This window comes from Phalacrocorax carbo, chromosome 1, assembly GCF_963921805.1.
Source record: "Phalacrocorax carbo chromosome 1, bPhaCar2.1, whole genome shotgun sequence".
NCBI classification, from domain to species: Eukaryota; Metazoa; Chordata; class Aves; order Suliformes; family Phalacrocoracidae; genus Phalacrocorax; species Phalacrocorax carbo.
Window position 1 is genome coordinate 42,953,896 of NC_087513.1, and position 17,339 is coordinate 42,971,234.

Here is a 17,339-nt window from a genome sequence, read left to right on the forward strand (position 1 = left end):
GGTGCCACAGTAAAGCAAAACGTATGAAGCAAAGCTAAATATATAGGTTTTATTCCTCAGTTGCAATGAGTCAGAGAAGCATGCAGATGGTTAGTTAAAATCCTTCAGATGATGAGTCAGCTTCTCAGACCACAGTAACTCAGTCGTTTGCAGTTAACTTGATTGACTGTACTCTTGCTAAACAATGAAAAACCCAATAGTCTTAATTTTTCATTCTCTGAGCGATAATATTGCACCTGGCACCACATGCACACCACCTGGGTGTAACACAGCCCAATAATGTCCTTCAGAGCCTACATGTCTTCCCATCCTTTCCATTCTTGTCTTCTTTTTTTGAATCTTGAGTGAGGTGGGAGGGTTTCTGTCTGGCAGATCCATGTATTTTTATATCGACACTGAGTCAGCCTGAAAAGTTATGAGCACATTTAAGGATTAGTGACCCATCCAATATTAAATTTTCTTGTGTTCATGGAACTGGCTCCCCTCTTTGAGTCTGCGTGACGTTCACCAGCACATGCCAAAGGCTGATGAATGTCATGCAGACTCAAAGAGGGGAGCCAGTTCCATGAACACAAGCATGGCCAACCCATCTGTTACAGGATTTAGGCTCTTTGGGATAAATCTGCTTCCTTCATGTAACTTCTGCCTCTGCTGGGTACAATCCTCATAAAAGGATCCCTTACTTAATGAAACCCAAACTGGCCCTGTTAGGAAGAAAATATTTACTGAGCTGCAGTTGGCTTTCTGAGCTGCATTTTTGTAAAAGCAGATTATTGCTGATACTGGCACTGAACTTTTCCCACCTGCCCCACCTGTCATGCACTGTGCTGCACAGCTGAGTGGTAAGGGATGCTCAGAGAATGATGGAGAGCCAGTCTCAAGAGGGTGAACCCAATCCCACTCAGGAGAAATCCCATGGGAGATAATTTTCTGGCAGTGAGAAGTAGAGGGGGAGAGGATAAGGCATAGAGGCAGGCAGCCCAATTCAGTTGCATGAACAGAGGTGTCCAGTGACCTCTGAGAGGCAGAAGGTACCCAAGAGATGCACATGGGGCTGTCGGCTGTGAAATAGGGCCTCTGGAAGACTTTCACTTTAATGGAGAGGCAGCTGTAAGTGGGTTGGGACAGCCTAGGATGTTAGATGCCTCTCTTGAGAGAAGTGAATTGTACTGAGGATGTTTCAATTATCATCAGGAGAGTGTGATGGTGGAGAGGTATTGGGACTCTTTTAGTGGGAGGCTCTGTAGGGTATGAGTTATGTCAGAAGCTGTAGCACTTACCTGAGCCATCATATTCAGTGGTGTGTGGCACCAGGAACTCCTCCATTTTCTGGTGAGCAAAGCTCCCCAGCTTCGGGAGCGAGCAGGAAATACCCAGTCCAGGTTTGACCAGAAAGAAAAGCAGCTGGTGGGGGATAGGGTCAGGAGTGAAGTGTCTGGATCAGAGCTGATGAGCTTCTTCCAGGGAGCAGGAAGAGGAGTCTCAGAGGCAGTTATGGATCCAGGCTGACAGGAAAGCTTTAACAAATGGAGATCAGTAGGGCCTTGTGTGTTTGCAAAATTTTCTTCAGCATTTACCTTAACTTGAGCTAGAGGCCACACAATACAGAACTCAACTTTCCATCAAAACCAGTATTTTTTAGTGAAGCCACTGCAATTGCTGTCTGCCTGGCCTGTGCTAGATGAGTCACTGTCTTGCTGACAGTCACCACTGAGGAGTAAAGAATGGCATTGTCGTGCTGACTGAACATCTTTCTCAGACGCTACTGGAGATCCCAGTCTGCTCTTAAGAGCAGTGTTACATTGGCACTGTAACTAAATGGGAACCTTGATGAACTATGAGACTCCTGAGTAAAGATTTACTCTACAAGCATTTCACCTTTCCTCTTAGCAAACTCTTCTTGCAGACATGTATGTTGCTGCATTTGCACCTGTGCTATCTTTAGTTATACCTACACTCAGAAAGTGAGCTGTAAATTTGGATTTAAAAGGACAGATGATCTCATTGTGACAGTATTTATTGCCAGCTCCTTCCCCCATCATGGAGAAGCAATAGGTTGTGAGTGATTTTTTTCCTTACTGGAGATAGCCTATGAATAGCAGAGCAGAAATGTAAAGAAGACATTTTATCTTAGAGTGTATTTTTAGATTATGCAGATGGACATCCTCTCTTAGAACACTGAGATATTTAAAGAACTTTATAAAACAGGCTATTCCAAAATTGATAAAAATAATATTAAACAATGAATTGTATTTCATTAAATGCTTTTTTTTTTAAATCACTGCTGCATTTTTTCCTTCACCAAACCTTGTAACTAACTGTATGTTTCTATTGTACTTTTCAATAATTCTTCACATGTAGGTCACCTCCGTAAGATGTTAATTGCCCTCAGCACCAATTACTTTCTCAGTCAATAGTTATAACAATTAATACAGCAGTCCTACACCAGCTCAAGTGCTTTCTGCACAAAGGTGATCCAATCAGGTTCCTACTGAAATCACTGGCATAGCTTTTTATTGGAATTTGATCAAACATTTAATTTTGTAGACTGTTTTGGGCACTGAAGCTTTTCAGAATCAGACAAAAGGTACATGGGAGCCTTATAAAACTGAGTTGTTATTGATGAATAATACTGAAAGATTGCTTGCCAATTACCATTTGTTATTCAGTTAGTTTCAGCAGCCAATGGCGTATTATTAATCTTGCTTTGAATGATTAAATCTAACGATGATTTTCTTCAAAGTCTCCTCTTTCATTGTACAATAAGCTCTATTTGCCATGTTTTACATGAGCTATTTTTTATCCTGTCTGAAGTATTGAAAAAAAATTACTAGCTTAATAATTACTTCAGAATAGAAAATTTCCAGTAAGTCACAGCATTTTTTTTTCTGAAAATAAAAATGCAACACCTCTAATCCTCTGTTAGCATATAGCAGTTTATTCATTCCATTGTTTTTCATTCTATCTTTTTTGAGGGAGAGGGGAAGTGAGTTTTTGTTTGTTTGCTCTCAAAAATAGACAGGAGGATGAGCAGCACTTGACAGAATCATCTCAGCGGATAGATAACTGGGCCTGTGTATACATATATATGAACCAAAGAAGATGAAATGGATGTCTGCAGAGAAATTTGAAGTAGACTTAGTGAGGAATGGTGTGGGATGCTTGCCACTGCTTTATTTTTAACAGAATTTATTCTACCAAGGTCAACATCATGAATAATGCTGTGTGATTAGCAGCAGAGATAACTGTGAGCAGAGGAGTTTACCTGCTACTGGCTGATGGTGCTTGACAAGCTCTGTGGAAAGGGCAAGGCTCCTAAAGGTCTCTGAATGAACAGGCAGCTACTTCTGGAGTAAGGGAGGAGGTGTGCTGCTTGAGCCTGATAATGTCAGAGGCAAGGACAGAGAAGTGGAGACAGTATGACTTGACTGGAAGGTGCTGGGGGTCCATGCATGGCAGGGTTTTAGGCAACAGGTCCTTGCTTTAACAATAGCATTTTGTTACTAATCACACAGCTATAGCTCCATGATACTCTGTAGACGGTGCTTATCCACAATATTTTTAATGTATTTTTTCTTTCCCTGGAATACGTTCTGAAATTTATCCTTCTGTACACTAGATCACTTGCTTACAAAAATGGAAAAGGTAGTTTCATCTATTTCATCTCTTTCAATTTTAAGTTTAGAGTTGTGAGGAGAGAATAGGGAGTCCAAGGCTTTTCAAAGTCAAGCTGTCTACCTTTGTCTGAGGTAGGAAAACATGGGTTTTATACCACCATCTGGGACTATGGGTGGGACCAACTGATCCTCAAAGTAGGCTGAAATTGTGCATGAAGTCTGTAGCAAAACAATAAGATTTTGTCAAGAAGAATGAAGGTTTGGGGAAAGGGTTTGCTAAAAAATGTTGGACGGGGGGCTGGGGATGTAACAAAAAATGCATTAGCTTAAAGGAATCAAACATCACAGTTTATAGCAGACAATGTATACAGTACAGCAAATTAACTAATATCTGTAGTGATTTAATTTGTTGTTCCTTATTTTTATGCTTATTTTGACAGTTCACTATAAAGGGAGGGGGACAGACTGATGATGAGCAAGGTGGAAGAAGTGCCATAATTATTCTGCTCAAACTGTGCAAAATGTGTGCCAATGTTTACAAAAAGTGATTCTTGTTTGGGGGAGAGAAATCAGGGAGTTTTTAATTTTCATATACAAAGAGAGGTTACCTATGGTTTGGATCTATTAAATTAAGTTTATACATTGTCTCTACTCCAGGTAGAGGCAGGTGAACACCATTCCGCTTTTCTACTTTTTCTGGTTATTCACAGGTTTTAACTCATGTTTTTAAACACTGTTCTTACAGCCCTTTTTTGTGTACTTGTATTGGGTTTGCATGGCAAAGTTTTGGCAGCCAGGGAGGAGGCTACAGGGGTGGCTTCTGTGAGAAGCTGCTAGAAGCTTCCCCTATGTCCAATAGAGCAAAATGCCAGCCGGCTCCAAGACAGACCCACCGCTGTCCAAGGCTGAGCCCATCAGGGATGGTGGTAGCATATTTTAGAAAGAGGAACAGAAAAAGAAACCTGCGCAATTGCAGCCAATGAGAGGAATGAGAGTATGTGAGAAGAATAACCCTGCAGACACCCAGGTCAGTGAAGAAGGAGCGGGAGGAGGTGATTCAGGCTCAGGAGAAGAGATTCCCCTGCAGCCCATGGTGAAGACCATGGTGAGGCAGGCTGTACCCCTGCAGCCCATGGAGGTTAATGGTGGAGCAGATATCCACATGCAGCCCATGGAGGACCCCATGCCAGAGCAGATGGGTGCCCAAAGGAGACTGTGACCCTATGGGAAGCCCATGCTGGAGCAGGCTCCTGGCAGGACTTGTGGCCCCATGGAGAGAGGAGCCCAGGCTGGAGCAGGTTTGCTGGCAAGACATGTGACCCCATAGAAGGGAACCCACACTGGAGCAGTCTGTTCCTGAAGGACTGCGCCCCATGGAAGGCACCCACACTGGAGCAGTTTGTGACGAACTGCAGCCTGTGGGAGCCACTCACATTGGAGCAGTTGGTGGAGGACTGTCTCCAGTGGGAAGGACCCATGCTGGAGCAGGGGAACAGTGTGAGGAGTCCTCCACCTGAGCAGGAAGGAGCGGCAGAGACAACATGTGACATATGGACCGCAACCCCCATTCCCTGTCCCCCTGTGCCATGGGTGGGGAGGAGGTAAAGAAAATCGAGAGTGAGGTTGAGCCTGGGAAGAAGGGAGGGGTGGGGAAAGGTGTTTTAAGATTTGGTTTTATTTCTCATTACCCTACTTTGACTTTTGATTGGCAATAAATGAAACTAATTTCCCCAAGTCGAGTCTGTTTTGCCCATGATGGTAATTGGTGAGCGACGTCTCCCTCTCCTTATCTTGACCCACAGGCCTTTTGTTATATTTTCTCTCCTCTGTCCTGCTGAGAAGGGGAGTGATAGAGCAGCTTGGTGGGCACCCAGCATCTGGCCAAGGTCAACCCGCTACAGTACGGTACAGAGTATATTCAAAGTGCCTCTCCTACTCAAGCCTTTACAACCAGCCTTAAAATTTCTTACTTCAGTAATGGAACCAGGGGACCGAGGAGAAGTTCAGTACGCCTGGAAGTCCAGGGGTTTAGCTTCATCACAGTGATTATAACAGATATATGATGCCTCTTGAATAGTCTTCCCATGAAGAATGGTTCATGCTGGTATTTTGTGATAATAAACAGCTGTAAAGTAAATACTGCTCTCGTGGTTAGCTTAACATAATGAGAAAAAAAAATATATTTTTAAACAAACTTTAAGGTAGTAATTTTTCTGTTTCCCCTTCCAGTTGTTGAGAGTTGGGTGGAAGGAGGAAATTTAACCTTGTTGGAGCCAGATGTTCTTACCTGATGCCCTCAACTCCATGATTTAGGACTTATGACACCACGTTTTCCACTTGCAGTAAACCTGGTCATATCCCACTACATACACGTATTAGCAATCAGCAGGACTAGAGATGAAAGTCCAGATAGTAGGCTTGGCTCAGTTAAATTTATGACAATACTCTGATTTCCATTTCAAGGCAACATTGCTGTGTTATTCCTGACTCTGGCCTCCTGTGTGTCGATAGAAGGGTTGTTTGCTTTAAAAAAGGACACATACACAACTGTGCTGTGCTGTGCTAATAGTTGATCTGAATGATGAAAAAAAATATGAGGAAGGTCTTATATACCAGACACTTTTTCTTTTTTGTTCTTGCCAAGTGCCTTTCATCCTTCTTACAGCTCGGATCAAGCCATAAAAATTGCTGTGTATATCTATGCTGGATTGTTCTTCATACTACGATGAGGCCAGAGGACGGCGAAGTTCCCTCATCACAACTGTGGTTAATGTATTTCATTCAGTGTTGCCTTCTGCACTGGCAAATTATTTGTGGGAGAAGGGACAGAATGGTTCAGAGAATAGCTAAAGAACTAGTGAGCCTCTAGAGTACTCATATAAGCCACTTTCAATTAATAGTTACCAAACGTAATTAACAACCATCCTGTTTTTAACCTATATGACAGTCAGTTGAGGTTCTCTGTTCTGGAGGAGGCTGCCAGCAAATAGTTGCAGTCCAGGGATCTCAGTGGGTGAGGACCTACCTCTTGAACCCCTCCAGTGCAAGTTTCAGGTCCATTTTTGGGGAAGCTAAATCAAAGCAATGTCTGATGTTGTGTCTTAGGGTGACAATGCTTGAGCTGGCAGGTAGTCCAGTCTAGCACCTTACACTGTCTCTAGGATGCATGTAAAGAAGGTGCAAATATATTTTCCTCATGGAGTCTAAAAATGGCTGATAGTTATCAGAAGCCCTCATCATTATTTGGGTGTAAACTAAACCTAAATGTCACCAGTGTCTGTTGTGTGCACAGGACTCAGATGGCTAGGGCACCTACTGAAACATTTGTTAGACACAGTTCTATTTAGTGCTTAACAAGTGGTTCACTTGTGGAAACATTCAGAATCAATCTAATCTTATCTATCACTTTTAAATGGCTTTTGCTACTTTCTGTCTCACCATGGTGTTGCTCTGATAATGTGACTGGCTGGGAGTGGGAGTGCACAGGCAGCTCCCAGGACCTTTAATACAGCCAGCGTGTAAGGGGTTGTTAGTGGAAGGTGCTAAGTCATTATGATTAGAGAAATTTTAAATGTTTCTTTCCAGATTTCCTTGCTCGCCGCAACACAGCTTGTTTAATTTTTCTGGTTTCGGGCTTGACATAACCATGCTCAAGTCTCTTAACCACATTAATGAAGTCTCTGGGCTGGATCTTGGAATGAAGTCACACTCTTACTCTCTTTGCACTAAAATTTAAGTTACAAAGTGTTTTTGTAAAATCTACAGACATGAGCTTTTTGTCCCCTTTGGCATTGTGCGTCAAACTAATATTCTGTAATACAGACGTACGTACAGTGTCCTTGCAGGAAACTGTAAGAGCATTTCAGAGATCCAGTCCTCTGCTGAAGGTTGTTCTACATGTAAGAGTCCTTGCTGATCCACCTGCAGACACAACGTGCCCAAACCTCACAAGGGAATAGATAGGGCAGCAGAGAACATGATCAGATTACTAGAGGCCTGGAATAGCCTTTTCGTGTGCTATTTACCATTCCACACCTCTGTCTCTGTTTCAGGTCTGGAAAAAAAAAAGAGATGTTGCTGCTTCTGAATGTTGTGAGAGAAAGAGAAAGATTGACAGTTAAGACAAAATATGAGTTGAAGGACCCACAATTGTTACTGCCATGAGCCCTAAAAGTCAATTTATGAGCCTCAGTGGTGCATTAGCCATTCAAATTTCACAGAATCTCTAGAAGAATGTGGTATTACGAAACTGCAATTCATAAATATTCACAAAAGCATACAAAAAAGAAACATCAAATTGAAGTTTAACTTCTAACTTTTCTAAATACTTGTAAAGTGTGCCTGTGTAACTTAGGAGTTACATGGCCATTCTTTTCTCCTTCAAATGAAATGGTTACCAAATTATTCATGGTGGACTTTTCCATACACTGTTCGAACAACAAACTGAAACCACCTAAGTCAACAAAAGAGGAGAGGCAAAAGCAGTATTTCTCACTGGCATGCTTCTGAAAGTGTTTCTAAGTAGTACATGCTGTAAATTGACTCTATGTCAGTTTTTCCCTTGCAGTTCTTCAAATTGTATGCAATGCTGATCAAAGGAGCCGGCAGTGCAACACCTGTCTGTGTGGAGGTGAGGGGCATACTGAGCGTACATCAACACAGCACCAGAATCCAAAATGAAATGCTAAATAAATGGTCACTCGGTGCACCAGGCAGCAGCTGGCAGAGCTAAGTTATGGAATGAGATCTTTGAATGGTTAGTCCTAAATCATAAGAAAAAAAAAGCCTTGGTTGGTTCCGTAATTCAGAATTCATCCTTCAAGAAATTGATCTGTAAAACAAATCTTTTTACTGAGCCTAAACTTGCAGACACTTAGAATGTGCAGGACCCTCCCTAGGTAACCTGTCAAGTTTGTCTCTCCAGACAGATTGCCAACCTATTTTCTCTGTGTTCACATCCCAAAGGCAATCTAATGGAAACAGATGAAGCACAAAGTAAAAAAGAGTGTGTACGTGAAGTCTAGGACTCCCTGTCAAATAAGAGGGTGCAGGTTTTTAATTGTTATTTGATAGAGTTTCAGTTGCCTCTTTCTTACAGGTGTGTTAAAATTATAAAAAAACAAGAGTCATGAATGTTCCGTTATTGATGCATCTGCTTCATCTGCCCTTTTATATGACATGTGTACCTCAAAAGACAATGACCAGGTTTCAGAAGGATGAAAATTTCGTTGTGATTATTTCACAAAATAGCATGGAAACTGGGGACAGAGGGGAGTCATTTGCTGCTGCCCTGCTATCCTGTGTGAGCTATACAAGACCATTCATGAAAACTATTCCCTGGCAATAGCCAGGAAGTGCTAGTTTCCAATTAAAAAAAAAAAAAAAGGCACCTTACTAAAATATTACAAAGCAAACTAGGTGTGAGTCCACATTCTCCCTCCACACCCACCCAAGTCTTGTCTTCACTGGGGACCTTAGGGGTCAGCATTTCTCTGCTTTCAGGGTCCAAATCTGCACATAAAAGCAGTATCAAACGGAATAATGGGGAAGGGAAGAAAGAGGGCTCTTTTGTTTTAATAAAATCACGGCAGCAGTGAATCAGCAGGATGCCAATGGTAAGTAAAATATCCCTTCCAACAGCTCTTTGGTTGCCTGTCTTCTTCCTCTCCAAGCTATTGTTACCTACAGGGACTAACTCATAGGTGTTCCTATCATTCTTCTTACCAGGGTTAACTAGGATCAGATCATGAGTAAAGACTCCCTTTTAAAACTTGCTTCTTTTATTACAATGATCAGCAGTAATTTTTCTAGCCTCCATTCACAGACTGAAACCTTCCCATCCCTTTGCTGCATAGCATTGAAGAAACTCAAATAAATCTTGGCGTGCCCTGTGCTTGCAAAGATGCGGTCGCTTACGGCCAGTAAACCCCGACCATTTACACTCAGCCCAAGGGTTAGAGGCCTTCCAGGTGACAGCCATACTTATAACTCCACCACTGAGGCAGATCTGGCTTCTTTTTCTTTTGACCCCTTTGATTTTTGCAGCATGTAGTTGGTGAGCGTGACCTTTTTGTGCTCTCCCAGTGTATACGGTGAGCATACAGGAGGGGACTGTCTTGGATCTCAGCTGACTGGCACTCTGGGCATTGCCTCTGGGCGGATCACCTCAAGGGTGCTGAGCTGCTTAGGACTGAGGCATCCAGTACCAGGCTCAGCAGGCACTGAATTCTCTTTACCTGGAAGAAAACTGCTCCCGAACCAGAGTGGCAAAGGCAGCTGCCTTTAGGAAGGGTTGCCTCACAACCACTCTGCTTGCTTCTAGTAGCAAAGCTTCCCCCCCGCAGTGATTGCAGCTGCGGTGGTGTCACGCAGAGCAGCTGTCATGGGGGTTTTCTGCTCCCATGGGATGCTGCTCTCATCTTTGTGTGCTGCCAGTATTGCCTAGGAGGCTCCCTCCTTTTCCCAGGTCAAGTGACCTCAGTGTTGTGGGTCCTGGATGAAGCAGATGATCACAAATTCATGCAATTTCTTGTTGCAGCTGCAGTGAACAGATACCATGACCTCTCCATAAGGTGAGTCCCTTAAAAATCAGGATCTTAATGCTTCCAATTCCACTGGAAGGGGATGCAATAATTATATTAATGGTGTTTAAAGCTCTGGAGTTTACCCCATGCTATGACGGTGAGCTCTGCTTTTAGTCCTGCTTCTCTCTCAACCCTGCTGTGCTGGGCTAGGTAGCTAAGGTCTGGCTGCAGTGAACTCTTGGCTTGAGCTATGTTAATTAATTCTGCTGCCCTTAAGCCACCGAGTAAGGTTTTCTCTCAGAGTACCACATCTCAGATCTATGGGATTTCTAACCCAAGCAAGGAAAATGTCCACTGAGGGGCACCTGAGTAGGGACTTGCTGGTCCAGTGCCTTCCTCCAGTGCATCAATAGATGGCAGCAGGCAGTTCCTCCAGGAGCAGTCTCCAAAGCAGCGGCAGCAGCAGCAGGTGATGATGTTCCCTTATGTTTGCAATGGTTTGAGGTTTAAATCTGCCTGCAGACACTTCTTAGGATACTGTCCCCTTTAAAAGCAAAATGTGTTGGTTCTCAGTTAGGGTGGATGTTATTATTGTAGTATCATGGAAGCAGTAAATAAGTATTGGCCTCTAAAACAATAGTAGGGTAAGAAGATTAAATATTTGGAACCCAACAGATTTTGTGCTACATTCAGCTGGTTTATTTGCAGTCTTGAGCATTCACAAATCCCACTTCTTTCATTCCTTTTTAGGTCGAATAATTTTGCAACAGTCTGGCAAGGGATATACTTTTATGAGAAGAGAAAAGGACAGGTAGACTCGGGGTTTTGAGAAGATGGGGAAAAACATGTCTCAAAGGAAGGCTAGTGTGCTTCACGGGCTTACACGCTCCCTTTCACTCTGAACATTTCAGTTGTGAGTTTTACGCAGAGGTTGTTTGTTAGACTTTGTCAGTCTGTGTTGAGCCATGAGCAATAACCATGGATTGTGTTAAAAGTGAAGCTCAAATTCCACATGGGAAAATATAAACCCAGATCAAGTGTTTGGCCAAATCAATCCCCTACTCACTTAAAAAAAAACAACAACAAAAACACAAGGGATGGGGGCAAGTTTTGGTATGTCCAACACTCCTAATCACACAGTGTAGAGCTGATACTGGTCACTGACTGGGAAATGTAGTAGCTGGAATTTTACTGTGGGTCCAAGCCAGAGCTGGCAAAAACCTCTCTTGCCTAAGGGAGCTATTTGGGTTGTGCTGTAAGGCTCTATGTCCATAGTTTGAAGGTACAGCTTTGTTTAGTTCTTCCTAATGAACAGTTGCTTAGCACTTCAGAGTGGTTGTGTTGAAAATTACCTGTAATGACAAGAGTGGACAGAATTGAGCCCCCCGGTGTTTTTATCCTGATGTGAGACTAAAAGGCTACGTAAGGTATCAAGCTTATGGTTAATGACCAAGCTTCTGCCTTGCAAATAGTATTAGCAAACCCTTTATCAAGAAGACATGGTGTCTCTGTGAGCTGGCTCCACAGTCACAGGCATCAATTCATCATATTCGTTTACTGTGAAAACTGCAAATTTCTGTCTGCAGTGTAATATAATGCTTTGCTTCCCAGACTTCTGCAACCTCCAGAGTCGAAAAAAAGAAATTTAAAGCCAAGTTTTCATGTGAAATGATGTAAACGTGAAACTGAATTAAAGTCAAGGTGAGCTATCTCCCAAATTGCTGATCTCAACCTTTCAAATAAGACCTTGAGGTGATGTTCTGAGTATGAGCACGTAAGGCTGTATGTCAGGAAGCGCTGGGTGAAGAAATACAACTGAAATCTGTGGGAGCGCCCCTGCATGGAGGACTGTATTCCTTTTGGGGGTATGAAGATGCTTGGCCCTCTCTTACGTCTTTACCTTCACAGCACATGACATTTTTATTTTGACACATCAGCTGTATTACAACATTTGGGGAAAGGAATACAACAGCTTGTTAATGTTTCAGGGCTACTGTGGGCATAGAGGATTTTCAGACTTCGTCTCACTGATTATTTGTACATGGTTTGAGTTTACCCACTAATAAACTGTGCAACCTAAAGAGAGAGAGGAAAAAAAAAGTGAACAGAGACAAAAGGTGTTAGGTGAAAAGTATAAAGGCCTAGAAACCTGATTAGTTTATTTAGAAGCTCTAGAGAGGCGTTAATGTGAGAAAGATTATCACTTTTCAAATATCCTCTTAAAAATCATAATCTGAACAGATGTATTTTTGCTTTGTTATCACTTTTTTGTTACTATTTTTAGATTGGTAAAACCAGGATGAATTCCAGTATCTATAAGCTAATGAACATGAACGTGTAGCCTTGCCATCTCTCCTTTCCTGTAGGACATTTTCAGAAGCACAACAACTGAGGCAGAATTGCTCCGTATGCTGATAGTCCAAGCCTTGACATGTGAATACTGTCTATGTAAGCATTAACATACTATTCTATTTTTTTTCCCATTTGAAACAGGACCTAAATAGCAGAACAAACCCAGCTGCAGATACCAGACATCAATATCTTTTCATTTTACATTTCACAAATATGGCAGAGCTGCTGTGTTTGTAGTTTTCCACACAGCTGAAAAAGTCAGCACTGAATTACTCACCAGCCTGTGGAAGTCTTTTATATGTGCTCGCTTCTGTGAGCTGTAAAGCACTAGCATTCACGCTCTAGAAGGCTAAATCACTTTCCTCCTCTATCCTGAAATATGTCAGGATGCATGAGTCTTTATGATTCCTGGGTGATAAGCTATCAGCTTTACATCCTCTGCTGATTGTTCTGGAATTCCTTCACAAATAAGTCGAGGAAGCTAAAAAGATGTGCAAACAGAGAGTGAGAAATGTCTGTGATAAATAGCGTCACCTGAATCCTTCACAAACAAGCGCTCTTCAGCTACATCACACTTGATACCTGCTGTTTGTTCTGCAAGGCCTGTGGTACCCTCCATCCAGCAGCTGGGATAAAAAGGGGGAGATGAGATACTTTGCCAGGTTTTTGGTTAAAGGAAAGTTGTGCTGGAAGAGGCCCGAGGCCATTTCTGGGGATGCAATTTCATGCTGTGGATAACTTCATTTAACAGCTAATTGTCCCTGAAGTGGCTCTTCCTGCACTCAGCATGCGCTCACACCACTTTCCTGGCACTGGTGCTCTCCTGTCTGCCCAGAGACGGTGTGGTGAGTCGAGAGCTTCTGCCAAGTAGAAAGTGTAAGGAAGAAGGGGAAAGTGGGATCATGCCTTTTAGCAACAACTAGCTCTCATCTTTGCTTAGCTGTATTATTAATGGCACCCTCGGGGCCTGGAAGAACATGCTGACCCTTGTAAATCCAGCGGGTTTTGTGGCAGAGACTTCTGGGGTGCAGGGCGTTGCTGGATACAGAGAGGATGGGTTTTACTCTCCGATTCCAGGCTTACACTGGTGACATTTCTCTCATGTGGAGCTAGCAGAATTTGGTCATCCACGTGGATTGAGTAACCTAAGCTTGTATGTCCAGTAATGCTTGTTTTGACAACAGGTTCACACCAGTCCAGCTAACAGTGCTGTTTTATCTGCTGTGCCTGAGTAGGCACAAGAAGAATAGAGTGAAAATTGCTGCAGTTTGTTCTGAGCTTGCTTTGATTCAGTGTTGGCCACTGAAGAATTAGCTTAAATCTAACTGCAGCAAGGTGCTTTTATTGTAATACCAGCTCCAAATGTATGTCCCAGTCTCCAGAGGGATTAAATCCATAATCAATGTAGGTCAACAGCACTTCACTCAGCATTGAAGGGCAAAGCTAAGCAAGAACAACCTCAGCTTTTGAGAGTGTCCTGAAAGGCATGCTAGGCTCGTGAGGCCATGAGCTGTGTGCTTCTCAGGGGTTTTTCTGAAGGACCAGTGCGGGGACTGTTGGTTGGTTTGCAGCCTTGGTTGCCTGAATGAACACATCTGGTGCTATTTGCAATGCTCTAGAGTAACCTGGACCTCCAGGTTGGATTTTTTTTGCCAGCCCCTTCTTGGATATGCCAAGGCATCTCAAATGCATGAGATGATGTCTTCTTTTGGACAGCTGTGACTGCTCTGTGACTGGCCTGGCTGGAAGGTTTAGCTCCAGGAGGAGGTGTACAGCTGAGAGTCATTGTCATGGCAGTATGAGAAGTTAGTAAGCTTTGCAGTTCCACTTTTCTCCTCTTATTTCTGCCTGGCTAGATATGACAGCTCCATGCTCAGTATGGTGACTTCTCAGCACTGTCCTCCTGGGTGCCTGGCTCTCCCCATGCATGGTGTAAAAAACCATGTGCCTCCACTGCAGTAGTGATCTTCAGTGTGAGAGCTGGCCTTCTTAAAGTTTGGCTTTCTGCCTAAGTCATCTCAGAGTCTTCTGTAAATTTGCATCCACTGCTTAGTCAGGTGTCTCAGCTAGTAGCTAGTAGGCAGGATCTTGTGGCACAGCTGAGAAATATGTGGATGCAACCCAAAAGGACCATAAATCTGACTTTGCACATGGATGTTTCAGCAGACAGGTAAAGCAGTGGCTAGAGGAGGAACAAATCTGGTCAGAGAGACCTCCCCTGGGTCACGGAGATGAGGGAGCAGCCAAGAGGGAGCTCTGGCACTGTGCACGCTGGCACTGCTGCCCACATGAATTGGACCAGATACATCCTGGTGTTTTGCCCCAGGAATTCAAGAGGTGGTTCAGTATCACTGTAGCCCCTCAGGAAGATGCGTGTCTTGGTTGGAGAACAGAAATATCACACCAGGTGTGTGTGTCACTGCCTTTCCATGTGGAAACTGATTCAGTCCCTCCCAGAGCTCTCAAAATAGCATATGGAAATGTGTTCCTGCTTTCACATTCATTTTGTTCCGTCTTACACCTGTTAGACTTCACATTTTCCACAAAAAGAAGCAGCCATTGCCTTTTTTCAGAAAAAAAACCCCTTTTTTTTCCCAGAGCCAGCTGAACAGCTTGTGCTCCTGATCAATTTAAAAAAAGCTGTTCACCTAAAACCACAGATAAGTGAATCATATTCAGCAAGGTCATCTATTCCCAGCTAAATAAATTACTTTTCTTCCAGGGTAATATAATCTTCTGTATTACAGAGATTAAATTACTGGATTTAAAAAAAAAACCAAACAGACGTCTTACCTTTTGAAATATCAAAAGTTTGGGAATTTGCTTTCAACAGTCTCACTAGCAGAGCAGTCTACCAAAGCAAACCAAGAAATGCTTCTGCTTGGACATCTTCAGAAAATATGTGAAGTGTTCCAGCATTCTGTTAAAGATTCGTGCTGGTTTGTTTTTTTTTCTCTACTGTCCCTAAACCCATCTATTTATTGTCGTTACTGCTACAGCTACAAATGGCTTATGACTTCAAAAAGTCAATTAGGAGACTGGCTTTGAATCTTTCTTCTACCTAACTCCCGCCTGTGGCTGGTGTGTTGCCAAGGGAGCTGCATTGTTTCCTAGTGCAGCAAATGAATAAAGTTAAATTTATATCTTGCTATGTGCTAGAGAAATAGAGATGTAGTTATATATGCATTACCTTGAATCTAAATCATATAGAGATCCCCACCTCCTCTGTCTGCTACAAAGCATGCATGAAAATATCCCCCTGGAATAGAAATGAAACCATAGAACTCCACGTCTGTAGCTAGAGATGAGTAAGATGCAGACTTCAAAAGTGGATCCAGATTTCAAATGCCACCCGAATCTCTTTGTGTGATCAAAGGGTTTGGTTCTGACCCAACTCTAAATCACCATAACAGCCTGGATGAAATTCTGAATCCATAAGTCTCTACCATTTTATACATCCATTTAACCATATGGGGCTCCTTTCTCAAGCTGGAGCCATGCAAAGAAGGGGAGGATGCCTTGCTGGCATTGAAGGACGTAGGTACAACTCCCCAAATTAGCTGCAGAGTGTCTTGTGGCCTTGGGTAACAGTTTAATCCTTGTTGGCATTTCACAAGCAGCAGGCCCCAAAGGGGCAGTGACGGGGCTGGTGGTACCACCCTTGGGTGCTGGGAAAGGCACAGCCAAGCCACAGCACCCACAGGGACGCAGGGTTCAGCCTGCAAGTTGGAGGCGCCCTACAATGAGAGGCCTCCTGTCACCCACCAGCAGGCTCTGCAGCGTACGTGGGGCTCGTCTGGCGTCTGGCAGGTATGGGAAGAGGAAGGGGAATAGCTGGGCTCAATTCCCCCTTTTTTAACGCAGACTTTTTGTCCTCCTCCCAAAGTAAGGCTGCCTTCATGCTCTTGAAGACAAGAAGAAGAACAACCCACTGCCTTGATATTTCTTCCGTCAGTGGGATAAATGCTTCTTCCACTTCACAGAGTTGTAGGTGGAGGGGAGAAATATTCTTTAAACTTTGGGGCACTGACATCTAGCAGTTATGAAGGTATAGATTGACCAGCAGTGGGGAGATGACTGAGATATTTTGTGAATTTAGTCAAAACCATCAGGTGACCTTTAATGGTATATTATGTGTTTGTTTTGGTGTTTTTTCCTAAGTATAATCTTGTTTTGAATTAAACCAGCTCTCAGCCTTTTGAGATATTTAGTTTTGTTTTCCACCTTTCATTTGGGGTAAAATGTTTTGTCCCAAACAGGTCCCATTTTAAGTACAACAGGCAAACCAAGAAACAGCTCTAAGCACAGCTCTCTTAAACCATGTTTCCTTTCTCTTTTACTATATTTACAGTTGCTTGTTTGGTGAGTGCAGGAGTTGAATCGAGGTACCAGCTAACCTTCAGGTCAGACAAGGGTATCAGACTTGGGTTTAGTCAAGTCACCCAACTCACTGTGACCGATTATGTTACATCCCCATATGTTACATCCTTCTGAAGCACCATGCATATATTTTGCCTTCCGGAGATGTCCTAAAATTAATTAATGAGCTATGAAAGCATGATGAGGAGTGCTTGTATCTCCCTCAGTGAGAAAAGGACCTTATGTATCACTGTATAATATGCCATTAGGCTTGACTGAAAATTATCCTTCTTAGTCATAAATAAACATGACTTAGTTCAAATTTAGTGTGGCTTTTAAAAATCAGCAAGTGATTTTTGTTGTTAGGGCAAAGAAGGGGATGGGAGAGGGTTGCAGGAGATAAGTTCTCTCCTTCTTAGGCACTGTTCATCCCCCCGCACCCTGTTCTTCTCTTTACAGAGGGAATTGCTAAAGCTAGGAAAAGGAC

At 43.0% G+C, this 17,339-nt stretch overlaps 1 long non-coding RNA gene across 1 annotated transcript in view; it reads left to right on the top strand.

Annotated features, from left to right (window-relative positions):
• Positions 1-8,181: 8,181 nt before the first annotated feature.
• The window catches only part of LOC135313109 (uncharacterized), a 48,737-nt gene continuing 39,579 nt past the window's right edge, over positions 8,182-17,339 (top strand). Inside the window, exon 1 of the long non-coding RNA XR_010372701.1 lies at positions 8,182-8,247. This is a non-coding gene — a long non-coding RNA (uncharacterized LOC135313109). The remainder of the gene's footprint in view (positions 8,248-17,339) is intronic.